This window comes from Hypanus sabinus, chromosome 15 (assembly GCF_030144855.1).
Source record: "Hypanus sabinus isolate sHypSab1 chromosome 15, sHypSab1.hap1, whole genome shotgun sequence".
Classification (NCBI taxonomy): Eukaryota; Metazoa; Chordata; class Chondrichthyes; order Myliobatiformes; family Dasyatidae; genus Hypanus; species Hypanus sabinus.
In genome coordinates, this window is record NC_082720.1 from 1739565 (window position 1) to 1766339 (window position 26775).

Consider the following 26775-nt stretch of genomic DNA (forward strand, 5'->3'; position numbering starts at 1 on the left):
TTCTGTTATCAGGGTCATGTTAAGCTCTCTCTCCCAATTTTGCTTAATCTTAAGTGAAAGGTAATTGTGCTGTTGTAACAATAAATTATAAATTTTCCCAATAAAACCCTTCACTAAATGATTCATTTTAAAAATAATAACAGGTCAGAATCCTGTATATATGGAAAATTACTTACATATTTTTGTAAGTGTCTGACCTGAGGATATTGCAGGAAATGTGATAATTAGTTACTAATTTCTCAAAAGACATCAATCGGCCATCTTGGAACAGATCAATGAAGGAATAAACTCCTTTATTCCTCCAAAGAAGAAAGGTAGGATGACTTAATGAAGGTTTAAATAAATAATTTCGATAAATTAAACTTAGAAGTTTAAATTATTTGAGATTTAAAAAGTTATGAAACTGGAACCAAATTCATAATTACTGATTAATCACAGGATATAAATTTAAATTAGTAATTTTGGCCAGTTGTACAGGTAGAGAAGCTCCTAATAATGAGCTTAAGTAAAATTGTTTCGCAGTATTCAATTCCAAATCAGCCCAAGGTTGTCGTTCATCTCTATCAGCCCAATATAACCAAAAACACATATAACGTATATTAACAGCCCAATAATACATTCTTAAATTAGGCAAAGCAAGACTTCCATTCTTTTTTAACTTTTGTAAATGATATTTACCAATTCTTGGTCTTGTGTTATTCCAAACAAAAGGTGGAATAATAGTCAACCTGATTGAAAAGCTTCTTAGTTAAAAAAATAGGAATATTTTGAAATACATGAGGTACCACAAGGCTCAGTGCTGGGACCCCAGTTGTTTACTATACATATTAATGATTTAGATGATGGAATTAAATGCAGCATCTCCAAGTTTGTGGATGACATGAAGCTGGGCGGCTGTGTTAGTTGTGAGGAGGATGCTAAGAAGATGCAGGGTGACTTGGATAGGTTAGGTGAGTGGGCAAATTCATGGCAGATGCAATTTAATGTGGATAAATGTGAGGTTATCCACTTTGGCCGCAAGAGCAGGAAAATAGATTATTATCTGAACAGTGGCCAATTAGGAAAAGGGGAGATGCAATGAGACCTGGGGTGTCATTGTACACCAGCCATTAAAGGTGGGCATGCAGGTACAGCAGGTGGTGAAAAAGGCAAATGGTATGTTGGCATTCATAACAAAAGGATTTGAGTAAAGGAGCAGGGAGGTTCTACTGCAGTTGTACAAGGCCTTGGTGAGACCGCACCTAGAATATTGTGTGCAGTTTTGGTCTCCTAATCTGAGGAAAGACATTCTTGCCATAGAGGGAGTACAGAGAAAGTTCACCAGATTGATTCCTGGGATGGCAGGACTTTCATATGAAGAAAGACTGGATCGACTAGGCTTATATTCACTGGAATTTAGAAGATTGAGGGGGGATCTTATTGAAACGTATAAAATTCTAAATGGGTTGGACAGGCTTGATGCAGGAAGCATCTTCTGCTTCACGTGAAGCTTCACGTGGTTCTGCATCACGTGACCATGATGTAATTGAAGCTCTACTGGGCATGAGGTAATGGTCTTGTTATGGGGGAGTGACGTCATTTTCCCACCAGTGAGAGGTCATGTGATACTTTTTTTCATAGGGTATTAAAGGAGAACCCTAACCTGTGACGTGGGCAGTTCGTGGCTGACTTCGACACTGACTGCATGCTGCTGCGTAGTCCAATATTATGACACAGTTTCATTTAAAAGTGGAGTTTCACTTTCTGTTTTAAGTCTCAAAGGTTATTGCCGGCAGTTTTGCTATAATACTGCCAGTTTGGTTAGTGGAGAGTGAAGATTTTCAAGGAGTTCAGAAATCCCGAAGGATTGGGAAAGTTAATGTCGACGGTGAAACAGATTCGACCTTTGTTTAATCTTCGCACGAAGAATTAGTAATGAGTATCCATGATAACTCCTGCTTTGCCAGAAGAAGTGCAGAGGGTTGGATACAAAGTTTCGTCAAAGAAAGGTCAGTGCCTTTAAGTCATTTTATTTCCGTCGATCGTAAATCCTCCGGGGAATAACATGCAGTAACTCCACGAAAGAGAATTTAAATCATTTTCAAGAAGTCTCTCCTTTAACGGACTGCGTAAGCATTTGGACTTTTGCATTACTACTTCCAAGAACTGTTTTTGCATTCTCGCTGTAAGAACTGTTTGAGCTGCCATATCGCAGCTGACTTCCGGTTAAGTTTATTGTTTGTTTATTTTTGGGGGTTTTTTTAGCAGTGTTTAATAAATGTTTTATTTGTTATAAAAATCCTGTCTCAATCATATATTCATTGTTGCTGGATTGTAACAAATGGGGGCTCGTGCGATCTGAATCCATTTTTTCAGTTTAAATGCTTGTTTCATTTTTGATCGGTGTTTTGGAAAAGGGAAATACTCGATTCTTTTGTTTGATTGACTTGTGAGTGGTATTCGGCAACAATGAATATTGATGACTTTCTGGCTTCACCAAACATGGAGTTATTAGTGACGGCGAAAAAATGTTGTAATTGAGATTGCTAGTAGGTTAGAATCTAAGGTATTTCGAGGTCTACATCAAAGGATCTAATACAGAGAAAAGTCGCATCACACTATGTAGATTCGGGTGATTTTGATGAATTGGTTTTAGATTCGTTTCCAATAAATACACTAGAGATGCAGTTACAAATTGAACAAATGAAGTTGGGTCAATGTAAAGCAGACTTGGAGTGTTGTAAGTTAGAAGCTGAAAATAAAAAGAAGGAATTTGAATTTGCGATGGCGGGAGTGAGGTCTGAGAATCAGTCTCCTGGTTCTAGAAAAACATTTGTTGTTAGTCAGAAAATTAAATTGGTCCCTCCATTTAGTGAAACAGAAGTAGAAAAATATTTTCAACATTTTGAAACTATTACTCTGATTTCAGTGTGACCGAAAGAGAAATGGCCAGTGTTGTTACAGAGTGTAATTAAAGACAAAGCACAACAGGTTTATGCAGCTTTAAGTGCTGAGCAAGCACTTGATTATGACATTGTTAAACAGCAGATATTGAAGGCGTATGAGTTGGTCACAGAAGCGTATAGAGAAAGATTCGGAAATCTGTGGAGAAGACGTATGTGGAATTTGCCTACGATAAAGCTGTGTGTTTTGAAGGATGGGTTTCCTCTAAAAATGTAAATGGGGACTATAATAATTGAAAGAGCTGATTTTAATGGAGCAGTTTAAAAGGAGCATCCCTGTTGAAGTAAGGACATACTTAAATGAGAGGGACGCTGCTACATTACAGGACTCTGTTAAATTAGCTGATGAGTATGCTTTAATTCATAAGAATAAATTTTCTCAGAGTAGAACTTTTAAAAGGATAAATAACATAGTGAATTAAAGTAAATCAGAAGTTAGTGAGAAAGGTAAAGAGGAAGGAAAACCTGTGAAGGAAAGACAGTTTGGTTCCATTTGTAATTATTGTAAGAAACCTGGTCACGTAATAGCTAACTGTGTCCGATTGAGGGGAGCAAGCTCGTCCTCAGCCTCTGCTCGCCGAAGCCTCTCAAGCCAAAGTCTTCTTACTCTGTCTCCCATTACTCTGTTGCCCGCTCCGTTATTCTGCTCGCTTTTTAAACTCTTCGGCTGCCTCACAGGCCGAGCTTCACGCGCTTGCACAGTCGTGCCCCGTTCAAACTGCCGAAGTAGCGTACATACGAAGAGTATGTCATGCAACCAAAGATAAATGGGCTCCACAGGGAAGAGAACAAAATAAAAAGTCAAGTTGCAGTTTCAAAAAGAGTTTCAATCTGCATGCTGTTGACGAAAAATATCATAATGATGAGCGTGGCAACAGGATTGTATAGCTTTGAGATTTACAACTTGAAAAGTAACAGAGGACAAGCAATATGGCTTACACCAGAAGTGAAAGGCAAACTAATTAAAATGCAATTGGACACAGACTTGACTGTTTCAGTTATTATACAAAATGCAGCCATCTTAAAGCGAATTAAGAAAGGTACTGGGTGATGCCACAGTTTTGTACAAGAGTGGATTTGGAAAACTTAAGCATATCAAGCCTAAAATAGTGTTAAATGAAAATGCAAAACCCAAACACTCACATCAAAGTTTATTGCTACAATAGGCTTATTTTAGGAGTAGCATCTGCACTGGAACACTTGCAAAAAGCTATGGACCAGGTGTTGTCCAGATCCTTAGTGACATCATTGTTACTGATAAAGATGACAAAGAAAGATGAGAGTGAGCAGGGTCCAGTTCCTGGGCGTCAAGATCTCTAAGGAACTAACCTGGTCTCAACATATCGATGCAGTCATAAAGAAGGCAAGACAGCGGCTATACTTTATTAGGAGTTTGAAGTGATTTGGCATGTCAACAAATACACTCAAAAACCTCTATAGTTTTACCGTGACAGGCTGCATCACTTTCTGGTATGGAGGGGCTACTGCACAGGATTAAAAGGAGCTACTGAGGGTTGTAAATCCAGTCAGCTTCAATCTTGGACACTAGCCTACAAAGTAGGGAACGGTGTCTCAGAAAGACGGCGTCCATTATTAAGGACCTCTGGCACGCAGGGCATGCCCTTTTCTCACTGTTACCATCAGTTAGGAGATACAGAAGCCTGAAGGCACACACTCAGTGATTCAGGAACAGCTTCTTCCCCTCTGCCATCTGATTCCTGAATGGACTTTGAATCTTTGGACACTACCTCATTTTTTAATATATACAATATTTCTGTTTTTGAACATTTTAAATAATCTATTCAATATACATAATTTATTTACTTGTTCATTTATTATTATGTTTTATTTTATTTATTATTATTTTTCTCCCTCTGCTATATTATGTATTGTATTGAACTGCTGCTGCTGAGTTTCCAAATCTCACGTTCATGCTGGTGATAATAAACCTGATTCTATTTCTGATCTCCAAAATCTTAAGACAGTGTTAAAAAGTTAAGAAGATTATGGGCTCAGAGCACAATGCAGCAAGTGTGAATTCTTCAAATCAAGCATCACATACTGTGGTCACACCATTGACATATAAGACTTGTGCTGGGAAGATTTAAGCAGTGGTAGATGCCCCAAGGCCAAAGGACATGTCACGGTTGTGATCCTTTTTAGGATTTGTCAATTATTTTAACAGGTTCCTGCCAAACTTGGCTACTGTGCTTCACACCCTGAACTCTTTACTGCAGATCAGGAAGAAATGGCAATGGACAAAGCAGTATGAGATTGCTCTGAAAATGGTAAAATAAGTGGTGACATTGGACACTCCAATGATCCACAGCATCCAGTGAAACTTGTCTGACCCCTCGCCTTATGGTATAGGTGCAGTCATGTCCAATGTTATGAGTGATGGAAGTGAACACACCTTAGCTTTTGCATCCTTTTCCCTTACCACTGCAGAGAAAAATAGTACAGTTTGACAGGGAGGCCTTGAGTCTTGTTGGGCTGTGAAATGTTACAACCACTGGTGTCCATTTTTAATTTCCAAGATCGAATTCAAGAGGACAAGTAATCCTGGAAATGCTGATAGATTGTCCCCTTTATTCTTGGAAAAAGAAATACCAGAAAAATTTACAGAAGAGGACACTCCGCTTGCTGTATTTTCCCTAATGCTTATTGGACGTATCCTTATTACGGCAAAGTTGACCTAAAGGGAAGCTGGAGAAGACCCCACACTGTCTCAGCTCTACATGGCCACCTAAATTGCTTTAATGTCCCCCGGTGCCGAGATGAATGTGTTCTTGACAGAGGCTTCCTTATGTGGGAATTGAGTTGTCTTACCACCCAAGCTGAGAGCTTGGAGAGACTATGTGTCAGTCATCTAGCCATGCTCAAGACGAAAACATTGGCTTGAACCTCTGTCTGGTGGCCTGGGATAGATTAACAAGTCAACCAACTTTCCATGCACTGCTTGTGATGTTGACATGTCCAAGAGATGCCAATACGAGCACCTCTCCATCCCTAGGAAGTTTCACCCCGGTCAAGCAGTCTTGGCATGGGGCTACAGGGGTAATCAAAAGATGGTACTTGTGATGTTGACATGTCCAAGAGATGCCAATACGAGCACCTCTCCATCCCTAGGAAGTTTCACCCCGGTCAAGCAGTCTTGGCATGGGGCTACAGGGGTAATCAAAAGATGGTACTTGTGATGTTGACATGTCCAAGAGATGCCAATACGAGCACCTCTCCATCCCTAGGAAGTTTCACCCCGGTCAAGCAGTCTTGGCATGGGGCTACAGGGGTAATCAAAAGATGGTACTTGAAAAGTTCACAGACAGAACTGGACCACTGTCCTACACAGTGGAGATTGTGCCTGATGTCATCTGGAGATGACACATTGATCAGTTAAGGAGTGCAGAGAAGAATGGTGTCTAGAGATGTCAGAATCACTTCCTGCAGTCTCAGAGTGAACCCCTACAACCATGAAGGAGGACCCAGAACCTGCGGCTGTTTCACAGCCATAGGTCTCTGCCGCCAACAGTGACCATACTCGCCAACCCTTGTGAAGAAAGTGTTTTCCCACAAGAGTAAGAAATTCTATAGTGATAGAACTTTTAGACCAGAATGGCACCCCTCACTAAAAGGGCCCCAGCTTTCATGTTTTACTTCAATTAGTTTTGGATTTACAAAACATAATACCTTGGTCTTGCTGACATTGAGTGAGGTATAAAGTGTATTGTATGAAACTTTTATTCGTTTGGAATTTTGCATTTGATGCCAGTCTGAAAGTTTGTTCCAGTAGTTCACAGGAATGATACATATTGGATTTTTGTTTTCCATTTAAAGATAACTGCAGTTGAGCAAAAGTAGAAGTAATGTCCAGTGTCCCTGACGACTCTGTGTGCAGGAAGTGTGTCCAGCTGCAGCTTCTGGCAGACCGCATTGAGCGTCTGGAGCTGCGTTTGGATTCATACTGGAGCATCCATGATGCTGAGAAAGTCGTGAATAGCACGTTCAGTGAGTTGGCCACACTGCAGGTAAAGGCTACACAGGCAGAAAGGGAAGGGGTGGCCACTAGACAGAGTAGCGGTAGGCAGGTAGTGCAGGAGTCCCCTGAAGTCATCTCCCTCCTAAGCAGATATACTGTTGGGGGAGATGTCTCATCAGGGGAAGGCAGCAGCAGCCGAGTTCATTGCACCATGGGTGGCTCTGCAGCACAGGAAGGAAGGAAAAGGAGTGGGAGAGCTATAGTGATAGGGGATTCGATTGTAAAGGGAATAGATAGGAGTTTCTGCAGCCGCAAATGAGACTCCAGGATGGTATGTTGCCTCCCTGGTGCAAGGGTCAACGATGTCTCTGAGCAGCTGCAGGACATTCTGGAATGGGAGGGTGAACAGCCAGTGGTCGTGGTGCACATAGGTACCAACGATATAGGTAAAAAATGGGATGAGGTCTTACAAGGTGAATTTAGGGAGTTAGGAGATAAACTAAAAAGTAGGACCACAAAGGTAATAATCTCTGGATTACTACCAGTGCCACGTACTAGTCAGAGTAGAAATAGGAGGATATTTCAGTTGAATACGTGGCTTGAAAAATGGTACAAGGGGGAGGGATTCAAATATCTGGGGCATTGGAACCAGTTCTGTGGGAGGTGGGACTGGTATAAACAGGACGGTCTGCACCTGGGCTGGACTGGAACCCATGTCCTAGGGGGAGTGTTCACTACTGCTGTTCAGGAGGCTTTAAACTAATGTGGCAGGGGGATGGGAACAAGTGCAGAGAGACAGAGGGGTGTAGAATGAGGGTAGAAGCAAAAAGTAGTAAGGTGAAAAGTAAAAGTGACAGGCAGGCAAATCCAGGGCAAAAAGCAAAAAGAGCCACTTTTCAACATAATTGTATAAGGGCTAAGAGGGTTATAAAAACAAGCCTGAAGTCTTTGTGTGTCAATGCGAGGAGCATTTGTAACAAGGTGAATGAATTGAATGTGCAGATTGTTACTAATGAATATGATATAGTTGGGATCACAGAGACATGGCTCCAGGGTGACCAAGGATGGGAGTTCAACATCCAGGGATATTCAATATTCAGGAGGGATAGACAGGAAAGAAAAGGAGGTGGGGTAGCCTTGCTGGTTAGAGAGGAGATTAACGCAATAGAAAGGAAGGACATTAGCCTGGAGGATGTGGAATCGATATGGGTAGAGCTGCATAACACTAAGGGGCAGAAAACACTGATAGGATTTGTGTACAGGCCACCTAACAGTAGTAGTGAGGTTGGGGATGGCATTAAACAGGAAATTAGAAATGCGTGCAATAAAGGAACAGTAGTTATAATGGGTGACTTCAATCTACATATAGATTGGGTGAACCAAATTGGTAAGGGTGCTGAGGAAGAGGATTTCTTAGAATGTATGCGGGATAGTTTTCTGAACCAACATGTCGAGGAACCAACTAGAGAGTAGGCCTTTCTAGATTGGGTATTGAGCAATGAGGAAGGGTTAGTTAGCAATCTTGTCATGCGAAGCCTCTTGGGTAAGAGTGAACATAATATGGTGGAATTCTTCATTAAGATGGAGAGTGACATAGTTAATTCAGAAACAAAGGTTCTGAACTTAAAGAAGGGTAACTTTGAAGGTATGAGATGTGAATTAGCTAAGATAGACTGGGAAATGATACTTAAAAGCATTTAAAGATCACATGGATGAACTACAACAATTGTTCATCCCAGTTTGGCAAAAGAATAAACCAGGGAAGGTAGTGCACCCGTGGCTGACAAGGGAAATTAGGGATAGTATCAAGTCCAAAGAAGAAACATATAAATTAGCAAAAAAAAAGCAGCACACCTGAGGACTGGGAAAAATTCAGAGACCAGCAGAGGAGAACAAAGGGCTTAATTAGGAAAGGGAAAAAAGATTATGAGAGAAAGCTGGCAGGGAACATAAAAACTGACTGTAAAAGCTTTTGTAGATACGTGAAAAGAAAAAGATTGGTCAAGACAAATGTAGGTCCTTTACAGTCAGGAGCAGGTGAATTGATCATAGGGAACAAAGACATGGCAGACCAATTGAATAACTACTTTGGTTCTGTCTTCACTAAGGAGGACATAAATAATCTTCCGGAAATAGTAAGGGACCGAGGGTCTAGTGAGATGGAGGAACTGAGGGAAATACATGTTAGTAGGGAAGTGGTGTTAGGTAAATTGAAGGGACTAAAGACAGATAAATCCCCAGGGCCAGATGGTCTGCATCCCAGAGTGCTTAAGGAAGTAGCCCAAGAAATAGTGGATGCATTAGTGATAATTTTTCAAAATTCCGTAGATTCTGGATTAGTTCCTGAGGATTGGAGGGTGGCTAATGTAACCCCACTTTTTAAAAAAGGAGGGAGAGAGAAATCGGGGAATTATAGACCGGTTAGTCTGACATTGGTGGTGGGGAAAATGCTAGAGTTGGTTATCAAAGATGTGATAACAGCACATTTGGAAAGAGGTGAAATCATCCGACAAAGTCAGCATGGATTTGTGAAAGGAAAATCATGTCTGACGAATCTTAGAGAATTTTTTGAAGATGTAACTAGTTGAGTGGATGGGGAGAGCCAGTGGATGTGGTATATTTAGATTTTCAAAAGGCTTTCGACAAGGTCCCACACAGGAGATTAGTGTGCAACTTAAGGCACATGGTACTGGAGGTATGGTATTGATGTGGATAGAGAATTGGTTGGCAGACAGGAAGCAAAGAGTGGGAGTAAACGGGACCTTTTCAGAATGGCAGGCAGTGACTAGTGGGGTACTGTAAGGCTCAGTGCTGGGACCCCAGTTGTTTACAATACATGTTAATGATTTAGACGAGGGAATTAAATGCAGCATCTCCAAGTTTGCGGATGGCGCGAAGCTGGGCGGCGGTGTTAGCTGTGAGGAGGATGCAGGGTCACTTGGATAGATTAGGTGAGTGTGCAAATTCATGGCAGATGCAATTTAATGTGGATAAATGTGAGGTTATCCACTTTGGTTGCAAGAACAAGAAAACAGATTATTATCTGAACAGTGGCCAATTAGGAAAAGGGGAGATGCAACGAGACCTGGGTGTCATTGTACACCAGTCATTGAAGGTGGGCATGCAGGTACAGCAGGCGGTGAAAAAGGCAAATGGTATGTTGGCATTCATAGCAAAAGGATTTGAGTACAGGAGCAGGGAGGTTCTACTGCAGTTGTACAAGGCCTTGGTGAGACGGCACCTAGAATATTGTGTGCAGTTTTGGTCCCCTAATCTGAGGAAAGACATTCTTGCCTTAGAGGGAGTACAGAGAAGGTTCACCAGATTGATTCCTGGGATGGCAGGACTTTCATATGAAGAAAGACTGGATCGACTAGGCTTATACTCACTGGAATTTAGAAGATTGAGGGGTGATCTTATTGAAATGTATAAAATTCTAAAGGGATTGGACAGGCTAGATGCAGGAAGATTGTTTCTGATGTTGGGGAAGTCCAGAACGAGGGGTTACAGTTTAAGGATAAAGGGGAAGCCTTTTAGGACTGAGATGAAGAAAAACTTCTTCACACAGAGAGTGGTGAATCTGTGGAATTCTCTGCCACAGGAAACAGTTGAGGCCGGTTCATTGGCTATATTTATGAGGAAGTTAGATATGGCCTTTGTGGCTAAAGGGATCAGGGGGTATGGAGAGAAAACAGGTACAGGGTTCTGAGTTGGATGATCAGCCATGATCATACTGAATGGCGGTGCAGGCTCGAAGGGCCAAATGGCCTACTCCTGCACCTATTTTCTATGTTTCTATCTATGTTTCTAATGCATTTAATTGTGATTAAATTTTGACCTAAGAAGTTTTATAAGGTTTTCCAATATTTATTGTTTTTTTATTTGATTTCCAGACCTACAAGTTTTATTTTAGTTTTCATTGATTGTAATTTCTTTTATTTGTATTACATCACTTCATCTGGATTAGAATACACGTGCCATATAATGAACGGCTGAACAGCTACAGCATTGCCATTGACATGTGGAGTTTGTGTCCTTATTCTGAGAGGTGGAGGTGGGGATAAAATGTTTGTGACACAATGTTTAAAGTACAGACTTCTTCCCAGCATTTTCTTGTATCTTTATAAGAAGGCTCATTCCAGATTTCAAAAGCAATACAATTTCCTCAATGCAACACAGGCAAACAACTAGTCTTTTTTTGTTTAGTGCTAATGCAGAATGAAAGATAGAGGTTACTTACAGCATACGACTGCAGCAGGATCTGGTTGTTTTTCCTAGGAATCCAATGCAACAGGTTCCTCAGTACTAATGCCTCAGCAGGTCTGCATGGGTGACAGTTCTCTTTCTGATCTATGTTTCTCTGTTTGTCATTCAGTATGTGTTGTAGAGTTCCATGACAATCAAGTCTTAAGATGCTGCATGCAGAGTTTTTCTAATTTCATTTCCATGTTTTTTATGATATTCATGGAGTGTGTTTTGCCTACTGGTTTGAGCTGTATTGATGAAAACATTCATGGATATTCACAGGCCTTGTGGAATTGGCTTTCTACAAATTGGTTGTTAGAGTGACTGATGATCATACAAAAACTCTGAACAGTAACTCCAAAATGATTGCTAATTATTTCAGTATGCATTTCTGGTATGATAAAGATGAATTTCCTTTGTGGCTTGGCCAGCAAAATATCAATTAAGTCAATGGCTGAGAATGCATTCAGATCATTTCATTGCATCAGTACACTGAGGTAGTATAAGGGAAAGTTTAAAATGTGCAGAATAAAGTGTTACAGTTACAGACATCAGTGTGCAAGGCCATAATGGTAGATTGTGAGGTCAAGAGTCCATCTTGTACATTCAGTAGTGTTATGATAGGGGGGTTAGAAAGGGTCCTTGAGTCTGTTGGTACTTACTTGCAGGCTTTTGTATCTTCTGCCCAATGAAAGGAGAGGAATAAGGGTGGAGTCTTTGATTATGTTGGCAACTTTACCATGGCAGCGAGATGTGTAGACAGAGTCCATGGAAGTTGCTTTCTGTGATGTGCTGTCCACAGCTCTGCAGTTGTTGTTTTGGGCAGAGCTGTTGCCACACCAAATTGTGATACATACAGATAAAATGTTTTCTGTGGTGCACCTATATAATTTGGTGAGGGTTAAAGGGAGCATGTCAAATCCTTTAGCTTCCTGAAGAAGTCGAGGCACTGGTGTGTTTTCATGGTCTATGTAGATAAGTATCTGCTATGGAATGGATGAGTTGGGAGAAGGAGCCCATTTACATGCTGTGTAGCTCGATGACCTTCTGCTCTGATCCACAGTGGCTTATCTAATACTACCTGAACTACTGTCTCTGTCAGCTTCAGAGATCTTTGGGCATGTACACTAAGTCCAATTTCTTCTCAGTGCCCCCTTTAAGTCTTAGCATTTAGGAAATATATCTTACCTTTCTTTTTCAACTTTCTTTTTCTTTTTCTTACCTTTCAAATCACATTTATCAGGATGAATTTAATTTGCCATTGTCCTGTCCAACTTATTATTTTGTAACTTAAAATTATCATCACCATTAATGACACTACCAATTGTTGAGTCTTCTGAGAACTATTCATACCTTCCACATTTACATCTGTAGCAGAGGTCCCAGCACCAATTGTCATGTTAAACTGCTGGTTACTGGCTTTCATTCTCAAAAGTTTCTTAACATATCTACTGTTGCTATCAGACTGATTTGATAAATTTAAATTAATTTATTAAGAGTTTGTCTTAGAAGTTTAGACAAGATTCAATATGTTGGGATTAGACTTGCTGAGAAGTTTAAATGATGCTGTCTTGAAGAAGACATGCAGATGGCATACCTCACTGGGAGTTTGAGGAGATTTGGTAGTGTATGTCACCAAAGACACTAGCTCATTTCTGCAGCTACACTATGGAGAGAATTCTGACTGGTTTCATCACCACCTGGTGTGAAGGCTCCAATGCACAAGATAAAAAGAGATTGCAGAGTGTTGTAGACTCTGTCATGAGTCCAAGCCTATCCACCATCAAGAACATCTTCAAAAGGTGGTGCCTCAAGTGGCATCATCCATTACTAACAACCTAAACCATCTGGGTCATACCCGCTTTTCATTATTACCATCCGGGAGGAGGTACAGGGGCCTGAATACTCACGGTCAACGTTTCAGGAACATCTGCATTCTCTCTGACATCAGATTTACGAATGGTCCACAAATTCTACCTCAGTGTTCCTCTTCTGCACAACTTTCTTATTGTAACTTCATAGTAATTTTTTATATCTTGCACTGCACTGCTGCCACATATAACAAGTTCCACCATTTCTATGTGTGGTAATAAATCTGACTGATTCTGAAATGGAGCATCTTCAAAAGGTCAGCTTTTAAAATGGATTTTCCACTTGGTGGCGCCAAACTTCATCTTGTCAGTTGTCAAGTGCAGCTGTAAATGGCGTTTTCATTTGTCATACTGAAAATTTTATTTTCTGGCTTCAACAAATCACCAGCAGTTAATGTCCGAAAACAGACAGAGTCTGAGTGAATGACAGATTGTAAATTAAAATAACAAACAAATTCATTAAATAACTCACACTGCCTGGTCAGCCCTTTCCCCTTTGCTTATTCAACAAAGGCAGGGAGACTTACTGAACCTACGACACTAAACATTATCGCAACAATGAAACAGCAGGGTAGGTAAGCTCATTGGCATGGTTAAAAGCCATCTAGATCGGAGAGATTTATAGAGCCATGGGCCAAATGTGGGCAGATGGACCGTGTTTGCTGAACAACACCGTTGGCATGGATGAGTTTGGTCAAAGGACAAGTTTCCATGTTGTAACAAATAGGAAGCAGAGAGGCATCTAATGACAGTGGCACAGCACAAATATTATTAATTAAACATTTCAGCCAGAACTCACATAAGGTTGAGACTGATATGAATAGCCTCACTGTTAATAGGGAAAGAAAATCACCATTTCTTCTCTATATCATTTAATGCCAGAATCAGAGAGGGTTTGGCTCAATGTCAGCTAAACTTGCTATTGATTTGCTTCATCTTTTAACAACTGTCCACCACTCAGTTGTCTTTCTGGTTCAAGGGGTGAAATTAGTCTTCTCCAGTAACAACCTCGGGAGAAATCAGGCCAGGTTTTAATCTTCATTCATGACAATGGGCAGCACTTGAACATTTGAGATGATAAGTTCTGTTGGTTAGTAAACAGTCAGGATGGACGGTTTGGAAGGTCAGTGTATAATTATTACCCTATAGTTAATGGTCAGGGTGGAAGGTCCAGAGGGCAGTCAGCAAGTTCTTTAATTTGTCAGGATCTATTTCAATTTTTTTTAACATTGGATGAAAATCAGAATATGAATATATGAAATAAAAAGCAGAAATTGTTGCAAATATTCAACGTCAAGCACTGTTAGTGGAGAGAGAAGCATTCCTTATCTCCAAGACCCTTCAGCTCTCTGCACAGATGCCACTTGACTTACCGAGTGTTTCCAATATTTTCTGCTTTCCAACAATCAAGCTTTTTCACAACATGGCAAGTTGTATTTTTAAAATGATTATTGCAGTTGTCTTGATATAGCCAATTAAATTTGACCACATGCCAGATTAATAGTTTAACTGGATGACCTTTCAGTTGCTTGTTGCTCCAATATCAGCAACAAAGTCATCGGTGTTTCATGCAATTGTGTGTCATATCCGGCAGATCACTCAGATCAAGAATATTGTTATTAATGCAATTACTTTTCCCGTTCTGTTTTTTTGTCAATGAGCAGCTGTTTCCTTGTGTGTAAACTATTAATCTCCTTACTAAATTTTACAGATAATGGATGTTGTCCATTATAAATCTATCATCTGTTTATCATATCACAGATCACAGATAAACCAATGAGCTCACCATGTCTAGGAGAAAACTGTTTGCCCACTCCTCAGGGGAGAGAGTAAGAACGGGAAAGGGAGAGTTTCCTCCAAAGAGGTACCCTCATCAATCCTTTTTTGCTCAATCTTTACAGTCCTCTGCAATAATTCTGTGGGCATGAAAGTCACCCTTTTCCTCTCTCTTCACATTGGTAGAGGGCTTCTCTTCATATCTTGAAAATGGTTGTACGTAAGTAGCATAATAAACCGCTCATAGTGATGCAACACACAGAGTGCTGCAGGAAGTCTGCGGGTTAGGCAGCATCTATGGAGGGAAATGGACAGTTGACATTTCAGGTTGAGACGTTTCATCTGGCCTATAAAGAAAGAAGAGAGATAGCTAGTATAAAAAGATGAGAGGCTGTGAAATCAGGTTCACGGGTTCAGTGAGTGGGGACAGAAGAGACTCCCTATCAGTAAGTAGGGTATCAATTTATTTGCAAGATAATGCAGAGACTGAGCATTCAGTAAACCCTGCAAGTTAAACACTGTTGCCGCTACTAATCTAATCTGAGTGTCCAAACTGGCAGAGCAAAACAGACAATAAACAAGCATGATGCCAAACACTTAATGACAGGGTGCACCCAGGCTCTCCACACTGCAGCATCTTCCCACTGTCCACTGTTTCCACAGAACCTAGTCCATGGTGAACTGAGGGGAAAAGAGACCGCATGCAAGTTTAAGGCCACTGCTTCCTGTAAATAGAAGCAAGTGTGGGTAGCTGCAATACTCCTTACACCTTCCATGTGGGAGTAGCTTTCTATGAGCAGGTAGAACACTGCAACAGGGGCAGTGGTGAAGTAAGAGCTGACCAGTGTTAGCTGAGCCAGATGATGAGAGGGGGTCAGCACAGAGATAATGTCAGAATCTGGTGGGGTGGGGGGGGGATGCTGTGATAAAGGGCTGAATATGAATCTGATAGGAGAGGATGAAGGAACAAGGAGTAAGGGGAAGGGAAGAAAGCAGTGGAACCAGACAGAATATGAAGGGGAGGGGCCTGGTGGATCAAGAGGGAAGAGAAGGACAGAAAAACACACAAAATGCTGGAGAAACTCAGCAGGTCAAGCAGCAGGTATGGAAATGAATAAACAAACAACATTTCAGGCTGAGACATTACTTCAGGACTGGAAAAGGAGGGCAAAATGCCAGAATAAATAGGTAGGTGGAAGGGAAGGAAGACGAACAAGAAGGTGAAAAGGACAGAACCTAATTTGCTGTTCCTCTAGTGTTTGTATATTACTCTAGATTCAAGCATCAGTGATCTCTTGTGACTCATTCTCCTAACGAAGCTGCCTGTTGTCAATCATTTGATGGAGATAATCACAGAGAAATAGTAATGAGTGTTCATGACATAGATTTTATTGACTTTGCTTGAGAGGTTATTCTAGCCCAATGAGAGGTACCCATTCTTCAAGTGTTAGTTGTACAGGGTAGATAACAGGACATTTTAGCAACAACAGAGATAAGGTAAACCAGGGAGCTCAGGAGTAGATTAAGTGGGGAGAGGTTTGGAGGTAATCTGAAGAAGTATTTTTACATCCAACCGATGTTAACTGACACCCATTGCCTGAGTGCATTCACTGGAACACATTTTACACCCAATGGTTGGTATAGAAACATAGAAACATAGAAAACCTACAGCACAACACAGGCCCTTCGGCCCAAAAAGTTGTGCCAAACATGCCCCTACCTTAGAAATTACTAGGCTTACCCATAGCCCTCTATTTTCCTAAGCTCCATGTACCATTCCAAAAGCCTCTTAAAAGACCCTGTTGTATCCGCCTCCATCACTGTAGCCGGCAGCCCATTCTCCGCACTCACCACTCTCTGAGTGAAAAACTTACCCTTGACATCTCCTCTGTACCTACTCCCCAGCACCTTAAACCTGCGTCCTCTTGTGGCAACCATTTCAGCCCTGGGAAAAAGCCTCTGACTATCCACATGATCAATGCCTCTCATCATCTTGTACACCTCTATCAGGTCACCTCTCAACCTCCGTCACTCCAAGGAGAAAAAGCCGAGTTCACTCAACCTATTCTCATAAGGCATGCTCCCCAATCCAGGCAACATCCTTGTAAATCTCCTCTGTACCTCTTCTATGGCTTCCACATCCTTCCTGTAGTGAGGCGACCAGAACTGAGCACAGTACTCCAAGTGGGGTCTGACCAGGGTCCTACATAGCTGCAACATTACCTCTCAGCTCCTAAATTCAATTCCACGATTAATGAAGACCAATACACTGTATGCCTTTTTAACTATAGAGTCAGCCTGCTTTGAGTGTCCTATGGACTCGGACCCCAAGATCCCTCTTATCCCCCACACTGCCAAGAGTCTTACCATTAATACCATATTCTGCCATCATAATTGAACTACCAAAATGAACCACTTCACACTTATCTGGGTTGAACTCCATCTGTCACTGTAACGTTCTCCTTCGGGTGTAATGAACGCCGAATTTAACGTCCGGATAAACCACAGCCAATGCAAACCAGATCGCAGTAAGATTAACCATTTACTGTTCACTCTTCACATTAACATATGGTGAAAACTGTTGATAAAACAATACAAGATTGATACAGTATTTGTTCCTTCCTTAATATCACATTTCAAGTGTAAATACTTGCAAAGGTGACTATAACTACATTACACTAAGGTGCAGTATACAGGGAGAGTTTACCTGCTCCATTGACTACTTTAAATACACTTCCATGCAAACTATCCGCGATTCTCTAACTAACGAAAGCATAAACATTATCTACCGTCGTTACTTCTAACAGGATCGGCATTAACATCTTAGTTCAATATATCGATTATCTATTAACTTACAGCGTTGCTCTCACTGTGATTTCTCATGCCTGCAAAACTGCTTCTGCTCAGGTGAGCCTCGTGGAAAGCCCCCACCCTCGTGCTAATTTCAAACCGGTGTTTTCCCACAAGACGCGGCGAAACCGGATGTGACGTCATCGCATGCCGATATATTTTACATGCAATGAATATACTTTAAACACTCCTAATTCTAACTAGAAAATACTATTGAATGAATTACTAAGCGAAAATATTATAAACTAAATAACTGTCGTAAAGACAGCACAGTCACTTCTCAGCCCAGTTCTGCATCCTATCAATGTCCCGCTGTAACGTCTGATAGTCTCCAGACTATTAACAACATTCCCAACTTTTGTGTCATCAGCAAACTTACTAACTCATTCCTCCACTTCCTCATCTAGGTCATTTATTAAAATCATGAAGCGAAGAGGTCCCAGAACAGATCTCTGAAGCACACCACTGGTCACTGTCCTCCATGCAGAATATGACCCGTCTACAACCACTCTTTGCCTCCTGTGGGCAAGCCAGTTCTGGATCCACAAAGCAATGTCCCCTTGGATTCCATGCCTCCTTACTTTCTCAATAAGTGTCTTCCGCCGTACACATCGAATGCACAATTTGCAGTATCCTTCAACCTCTGACTTCATCTGGGGCCAGTAAAACCTGTCTTTAACAGTCCATAGGTCTTTTCAACCCCCAAAAGTCCAGAGTCATCATGAAGTGACTTCAACACAATCCTCCGATACTTTTTGGGCGGAACCAGCGGGCAACGCTGACTCGGTATAGGATCTGGTTCCGTAACTCGAACCAAGGCCATTCTCACAGTGATTGAGACACCAACGCATGTTTCATCTTCTCTGCCTGAGCCATGACTCCCTTTTCAACCGCTGCCCAACTGGTACCAATACCCGAATCATCTTGCTGAGCAGCTGCCACTTCCCCAGAACTTAATTCCAGCATCTGATTTGTCTTCAGAACAGTCAGGTCACAGTAAACTTGGGGAATGGCGTCATCAGAAGCCCCCAATTGATCCACCGCTCGATCCTGCGCCTCCTTTCCCTCTGCCTTCATGGTGATGGCTTTCACCCCTGAGGCAGGAACGCTCTCCCAATCCTCGTCCCTGTCCAGTCTCTCATGCACCCGTCGGGACAAAGCATCATCTTCAACGTTCCTGCTTCCCAACTGGAAATTCAAGCCAAAATCATAGGCAGACAACATCGCCAACCATCGATGGCCTGTGGCATCCAGTTTCGCCGAGGTCAGGATACAAGTTAGGGGGTTGTTGTTTGTTTTCACATCAAACTTGGCCCCATAGAGGTAGTCACTCAGCTCACCCACCAGCACCCATTTCAACGCCAGAAATTCCAACTTGTGCTTGGGGTAGTTTTTCTTGGAGGGTGACAGACTCCGGCTGACAAATGCACCGGGCCTCAATCCAGAGTCCAGACCCTGATACAAGACGGCTCCTAAACCCTCTCGGCTGGCATCCATATGCAGTACATACTTGGGGTCTCAACAGCCAGCACTGGCGCCTGGGTCAGCAGTTCCTTCAGCGACTGAAAAGTCTCCTCACGTTTTTCAACCCACCTCTGTCCAAAGGGCTCTGACAAGCTAAGATACTCTCCACCCTCCTGTCTATTTTTGCCCCTCCCTTTCTTCCCCAAGGGAGGGTAACCCCACAGAAGCTGATTCAACGGGTGACTCACTTTTGCATAGCCCTTCACGAACCTCCGTTAGTAACCACAGAACCCGGGGAACGAGCGCAGAGCGCTCACGGTCTGGGGTCTTGGCCAAATGGTTACTGCCTGTATCTTAGCCGGATCTGTAACTAATGCATTCCATGAGACTATGTGCCCAACATAGCTAACAGATGTTTGGCAGAACTGGCATTTGTCCAAGGTAAGTTTTAACCCTTCAGCTTTCAGGCGGCCTGGCCTCACATTCTTCCAAGGTGAATCCAAACACTATGAAGTTATCCAGATACACCAATACTTCAAGGAAGTTCATATCCCCCACTGTCTTCTCTATGACCCACTGGAAGGTTTCAGGAGCACCTGAGATGTCCTAAATCATCCTTTCAAATGGGAAATATCCCAGGGGACATATAAATGTCGCCTCACTCATGGGGATCTGGTTATATCCACTCCTCAAGTCCAGCACACTGAACCACTTTGCCCCACTCAGGCAGGCCAGCTCATCTTCAATCCTTGGGACAGTGCGCTGGTTCAGAGTCCTGTAATCCACGCACCTTCCCATTCTTCTTTTGGGCCACTAGTAATGGGGACGCATAGGGGCTTGGGATTCAGTGATGATCCCAGCTTCCTTCAGCTTACAAAAATGCTGCCAAACATCCTCCACCTCTGCAGGGGCCAGTCGCCGCGACCTTTCTCTGAACGGGGTATCCTCAGTCACCCGGATAGTGTGACACGTTCTCTTGGAACAACCCACATCAAAATCGTCAGTGGAAAAGACACCTTCCAGCTTCAACATCTTCTCTACTGACCACCTCCTCTTCCACCCGCAAGAACCAGGGAGTTGAATGATTCAGCGGTCAACTATCCCCCTTTTTCCAATAGTTTCTCCCTGGCTTGTCTCACAGGGACACTAGACATTACCGTCACTGGGAACAAATACACTAAGGGCATTCCCTGCTTGAAGGTGAGCTCCCTCCTCATAGTGTTCCCAACAATCACTGCCATCCTGTTCGCCTGAACAACCGAGGGCTTCTGCAATTCAGGCTTCACCAGTTCCCCAGCAGGAAATCCCGACTCGTAGTTTTCCGGAGCATCCACGAAGAGGGACTCGCCCTCAGGCTCTCCAGGAAATTTGGGTGTCCCCATCACTCTGGCTACTGCCCCGGTCTGTACTACCATTGGATGAAGCACACAGTCCATTGTCTAAATTCGGTATCCGGCCCAATGCTGCCATGCACTTCCTCAAAAGCAGCTCGAAACCTTGGGTGCACAGACAATGTTCCCCGAAAGCTCTCACCAACCTTCTCCTTGCAGGCCCCCGTGAACCTCTTCACAAGAGGGGTGTTGGTCCCCACCAGAATTGAAATGCCACCTTTCTCAACAAGGTCCGGACAAACCAGCACCAATGTATCAAGGACCTCAGACACTCCCACATTGGCCTCCGAGAACTCCAATTTCACTGACAAATAACCATCATATGGTTAATCACTAGCATTAAGCCCCCAGATCTCCAGTGCCCTGAATGGGGTCAATGATAAATGCTTCAGATACCGGTTGCAAAATAAACGGTACAACGATGTGACCTACAACCTGGTGTTGAGTATGGCTTTAGCATAAATACCCCCTATTTGTAGCGACACACTGGAGCACAGTCCCACTAAGCCTTCAGGAATTAAGCCTTTCACTTTCAGGGGTTCTTTGGTGCATTGTTGGAAACGTGTTCCCCCAGAGACACCAGGCTGTTCCCTCACTGGGTCTCCTCTAAGTTTTCCCAGCAACTCTCTCTCTGCTTAGGTACCCGGGGGCTCGCTCTCCTGGCATGACACCTGCTGCCAGAAGCCCTCTGCATTGGTCATCCCCTTGGGGAATCCTCCCCCCCATCAGCTCTGTCACCCACTGATAACAGCTGACATATCTCCATTCTCAACTCTGCCACAATCCTCACCGCAGGGAACTACTACCGAGGAGTGTACCCTGCTGAGAGAGTCCTCCCGAGCCTCCACCGCATTCTCCTCTTCCTGTACCTCTCTGATCAGCTCAACAAAAGACAGGGGGGTCATGTCTTATGAGACTGTCGGAGACTCCAAGCAATCAGGTCCTGGGACTGGGCACCCTTTGCTATCTGGTCCATTCTTAACTGATCCACCTCAGCCATCTGAATGACCCCTCTGCACTGCAAGCAATTTAGCTGCCTCTCTGGTCAAAAAATAAAGCTTCTCCCCTTTTCCTGACGCACGTTCTGAAACCCCACCATGAGCTCCATTGGACTTCCTGTCGGGCAAAAGCATTGTCCAGTGCTTGCATGTAATTGACAGCTGTCGCTATGGGATACCGGAACCTGACAGCTCTCACAATGTCAGCAGCCCACCCGTTCAAACTCTCAACCAAAATCTGTCACTTTACGTCATCGGAGCACTGCCACTCATCGAACCACTGAGAGGTCAGCTCCACCCAAGTCTCATACTCCTCTTCCCCTTTAGGGGTGGGCGTAATTCCAGAGAATAGGTGGTGCCTACCATAGCTAGAACTTTGAACCTGCGCATTTTTCCATTTATTCACCAGAGAGGTAAGGGCAGATGCTAACTCAGAATTCTCACTCTCCACTGGGGACATGGACTAATGAGACATTTCAAATCTGACCACCCCTTCCCCTCACTCCTCAGAAATGATAGAACCCTGTCTTTGAAATCTCCACCCCCAGCTACCGCTACATCAGTGCTGGTCTGTATTAAAACTAGAGCTGCGCCCGTCATTTTATCAAACCTCCACTCACAACCACAATTTTAACAGTACTTAACAGCTGGATTAACAAATAATCCGGGCTATGAATATCTACCCCACAGGTTCAATGCTCAGGGTAATCACACAGCATCCAATGGGATCAATCCCGGATGAGCCCCCCCACAATTATAACTCTCACTTCCAGTAATGGCTTAAAATAGGGGATGATAAACCACTGGCCCAGCCAAACTTAAGAAATCTCATTTGGGTGGATATTACATGATGTGTCCCGTTACAAATCAGTACCTCAAAATAACAAACAGTACACAATATGCGATTAAATGATTGAGCTTTATAAGTCTTAATTTGACTATATGATTAGTAAAGAAAACAACAACAAAACAGGGCCCATTCTCATGCACAAGGTTGGAGCTCACTGAAAGGCCGTTCATCCACCATCAAACTCTTCCGATCGTCGCTGACCGTCGGACCCTCGCTCCAAGTCCACTCTGTCTGGCGGTCTACCAACTCTCTCCATTCATGTCTTCTCTTCTCATCTCTCCCCAGTAAAAGATCACAAATTCCCTTCTCCCAGACACACAAAAAAGAACAACATCCTAGTCATTGGCTAACATGTCCCATTATCTCTAGTAGTAACCCAAATATTGCTGCTACAGAGAAACCATTCCTTTAGTAGTGGAACATTATAGAGAAACCATTACATTAGCAGTGAAACCTTACAGCATGTAACATATCCTACTTGTAATCTCCGCAAAAGATTCCAACAGGTTCATCAGGCAGGATTTTCCTTGTTCTATCTTGTCCTGTGTCACCAAGTATTTCATCACCTCATCTTTAACAATTGACTCCAACATCTTCCCAAACACTGAGGTCAGGCTAACTGGTCTATGATTTCCTTTCTGCTGCCTTCCTCCTTTCCTAAAGAGTGGAGTCACACCTTCAATTTTCCAGTCCTCTGCCAGTGTCCAACAATTTTTATAAGATCATTTCTAAAGCCACTACAATCTGTAACACTACCTTTTTCAGAACCCAAGGGTGCAGTTCATTCTGGTCTGGGTGACTTATGTACCTTTAGGTCTTTTTGCTTTTTGAGCACCTTCTGTCTTGTAGTAGTAACTGCATTCACTTCTCTTCCTTCAGAATCAGAATCAGACTTTAATCGCCAAGTACCTGAGCACATACAAGGAATTTACTTCTGGCAGATGTTGTCTCTCTGCTCATAACAATAATAATGATAAATATAAATGAAAATATAGATTATACATACAGGTAGTGCAATCCAAGTAATAGTTAGCCGACAGTTAACCGGCAGTTAACTGTTCAGCAGAGTGACCGCAGTAGGGAAAAAACTTCTCCAGTGCCTATTAGTCTTAGTCTGGAGGGATCTGAAGCGCCTACCAGACAGAAGCAGTTCAAACAGTCTGTGCGCAGGATGGAAGGAGTCCTTTATGATGTTCCCCGCCCTCTTCTTCAACCTGGAAGAGTACAGGTCCACAATAGAGGGCAGGGAGGCTCCAATGATGCGCTCGGCAGTCCTCACTATGCGCTGTAGTCTGGTTCTATCCTGCTTGGTGGCGGCTCCAAACCACACAGTGATGGAGGTGCACAGGACAGACTCAATGACTGCAGTGTAGAACTGCAGCAGCAATTCCTACGGCAGACCATATTTCACACACTACATCAGCCATATTACTAGTGTCTTCCACAGTGAAGAAGTATTTTCTACAGCAAAATACTCATTTGGTTCATCAGCCATCTCCTTGTCCCTTGTGATATTGTGATCACTGGTTCCTGAGGGTTCTTTTACCTTAAGCTCCCTAATCACCTCCGGTTCATTACATAACACCCAATCCAGTGTAGCTGATCCCCTAGTAGGCTCAATGACAAACTACTCTAAATAGCCATCACATTCAACAAATTCATTCTCCTGAGATCCGTTACCAACTGATTTTTCCCAATATGTTGAAATCTCCCATATCCACTAAAACATTGCCCCTTTGACGCGACTCTTCTACTTCCTGTTGTAATCTGTGGTCCACCTCCCAGCCGCTGTTGGGAGGACTGTATGTAACTGCCATCAATGTCCTTTTACCCTTGCAGTTCCTTAACACAACCCACATGGATTCCACATCTTTCAATCCTATGTCACATCTTTCTACTGATTTGATACCACCCTTTACTGGCAGAGCCACACCACCCCCTCTGCCTACCTTCCTCTCCCTCCGATATAACGTGTAACCATGGACATTCAGCTCCCAACTACAACCATCCTTCAGCCACGATTCAGTGATGGCTACAACATCATACCTGGCGATCTGTAATAGTGCAACAAGATCATCCACCTTATTTCTTATACTGCTTCCATTTAGATACAACACCTTTAGTACTGTGTTTGCTACCCTTTTTGATTCTACATCCTTAATGATTTGATACTCATCTTGTTGGCTACAACTAGGTCCCATTACCCGCCTGCCCTTCCTGACAATCTGACTGCACGCTATCTTTACTTTTTTGCCATTTGACCTATCCTGAGACCCTTCACTCTGGTTCCCTGCCAAATTAGTTTAATCCCATCCCAGCAGCTCTAACAAACCTGCCCGCAAGTGTATTGGTCCCCCTCAGGTTCAGGTGCAACCCATCACCTTTGAACAGGTCATACCTTCCCCAAGAAGAGATCCCAATGATCCGAGAACCGGATGCCCTGCTCCCATTTCCTGTGCTCATTGTCTGCAACACATTTTACACACAGTGGTTGGTAGTACCTGCAACACAATTCCTGTGTTCATTGTCTGGAACAAACTTTACACCCAATAGTCGTTATCAGAAACAGATTGCCTGAGTGTCTTGCCTGCAACAACTGTTAAGACCAGTAGTTGTTATCTGGGGCACATTGCTTTCGTATAGTTCCTGGAACACATTTTTACACCCAGTAGCTAGTATCAGAAATAGATTGTTTGAGTGCATCGTCTGGAACAAATTTTTAAACCCAGTGTTTGGCATGTGCAAAATATTGCTTGAGTGCCTTGTTGGGACACATTTTTACAGACAGACAGACAGACATACTTTATTGATCCTGAGGGAAATTGGGTTTCATTACAGCCGCACCAACCAAGAATAGTGAAGAAATATAGCAATATAAAACCCTAAATAATTAAATAATAAGTTAATCATGCCCAGTGGAAATTAGTCCAGGACCAGCCTATTGGCTCAGGGTGTCTGACACTCAGAGGGAGGAGTTGTAAAGTTTGATGGCCACAGGTAGGAATGACTTCCTATGACGCTCAGTGTTGCATCTCGGTGGAATGAGTCTCTGGCTGAATGTACTCCTGTGCCTAACCAGTACATTATGGAGTGGATGGGAGTCATTGTCCAAGATGGCATGCAACTTGGACAGCATCCTCTTTTCAGACACCACCGTCAGAGAGTCCAGTTCCACCCCCACAACATCACTGGCCTTATGAATGAGTTTGTTGATTCTTTTGGTGTCTGCTACCCTCAGCCTGCCGCCCTAGCACACAACAGCAAACATGATAGCACTGGCCACCACAGACTCATAGAACATCCTCAGCATCGTCCGGCAGATGTTAAAGGAGCTCAGTCTGCACAGGAAATAGAGACGGCTCTGACCCTTCTTGTAGACAGCCTCAGTGTTCTTTGACCAGTCCAGTTTATTGTCAATTCGTATCCCCAGGTATTTGTAATCCTCCACCATGTCCACACTGACCCCTTGGATGGAAACAGGGGTCACCGGTGCCTTAGCCCTCCTCAGGTCCACCACCAGCTCCTTAGTCTTTTTCACATTAAACTGCAGATGATTCTGCTCGCACCATGTGACACCATTTTATACCAAGTGTTCGGTATCTGGAGCACTCTACCTCAGTATGCTCTCTGGAAAACATCTGTACATCAACTGTTTGGTATCTGGAGCACATTGGCTGAGTACATTGCATGGAACATATCTGTACATCAACTGTTTGGTATCTGGAAATATTTGCCTGTGAGCATTCTCTGGAACATACTTTTACACCCTGTGGTTGGTACCTGAAACACATATTCATGCACATTGATTGTATCAGAACACATTGCCTGAATCTTTGTCCAGAAACATTTTTACACCCAATGTTTGGTATCTGGAAACACATTGCCTAAGTGCAATGTCAGCAACACAGTTTTGCAACCAGTCAAACACATTGCCCGAGTGCATGTTCTAGTGCATACCTTTGCAGTTTTTTTTTAAATTTGGAAGCATATTGTTTGAATGCATTGTCCAGAACACATTTTGATGCCCGTGGTTGATAACTGAAACACATTGCCTGAGTTATTTTCCTGGATTGCATATGTACACCCAGTGGTTGGTACCTGGAACACAATTCCTGAGTTCAGGATGGAGGCAGGTTTGTCTTAAACTAAGCACGTAATTTAAAAAATTATCAGAGGCTACAGATTTACTGCTAATAATCAGTGTCAGCAATCCTGGTTGAAGTGGATGTGATGGGTTGTTTATTTCTGTGATGTATTGCTGATTATTACTATGTTGAGTAAGGAGAATAAGAGTCATGTTATCTGTTTTGCAGGAGATGTTCTGTGTGAGTAAGTGGGATATTTCCCATTTTGATCAGTTTGCTGTTTTGCTACTTCTGTTCTTACAACTTCCAGCCAATTGCTGCTGTTCA

At 42.9% G+C, this 26775-nt stretch overlaps 1 protein-coding gene across 3 annotated transcripts in view; it reads left to right on the top strand.

Annotated features, from left to right (window-relative positions):
- Window positions 1–1641: 1641 nt before the first annotated feature.
- Window positions 1642–26775, top strand: part of LOC132405118 (uncharacterized) — a 171100-nt gene continuing 145966 nt past the window's right edge. For 2 of the 3 annotated variants that reach the window (XR_009515765.1, XR_009515766.1), the window contains exon 1: window positions 14810–14898. The gene's annotated coding sequence lies outside the window, so the exon portion shown is untranslated. Of the gene's footprint in view, window positions 1989–14795; window positions 14899–26775 lie in introns of those variants that run through there. The other variant, XM_059989822.1, reaches the window with a different exon arrangement.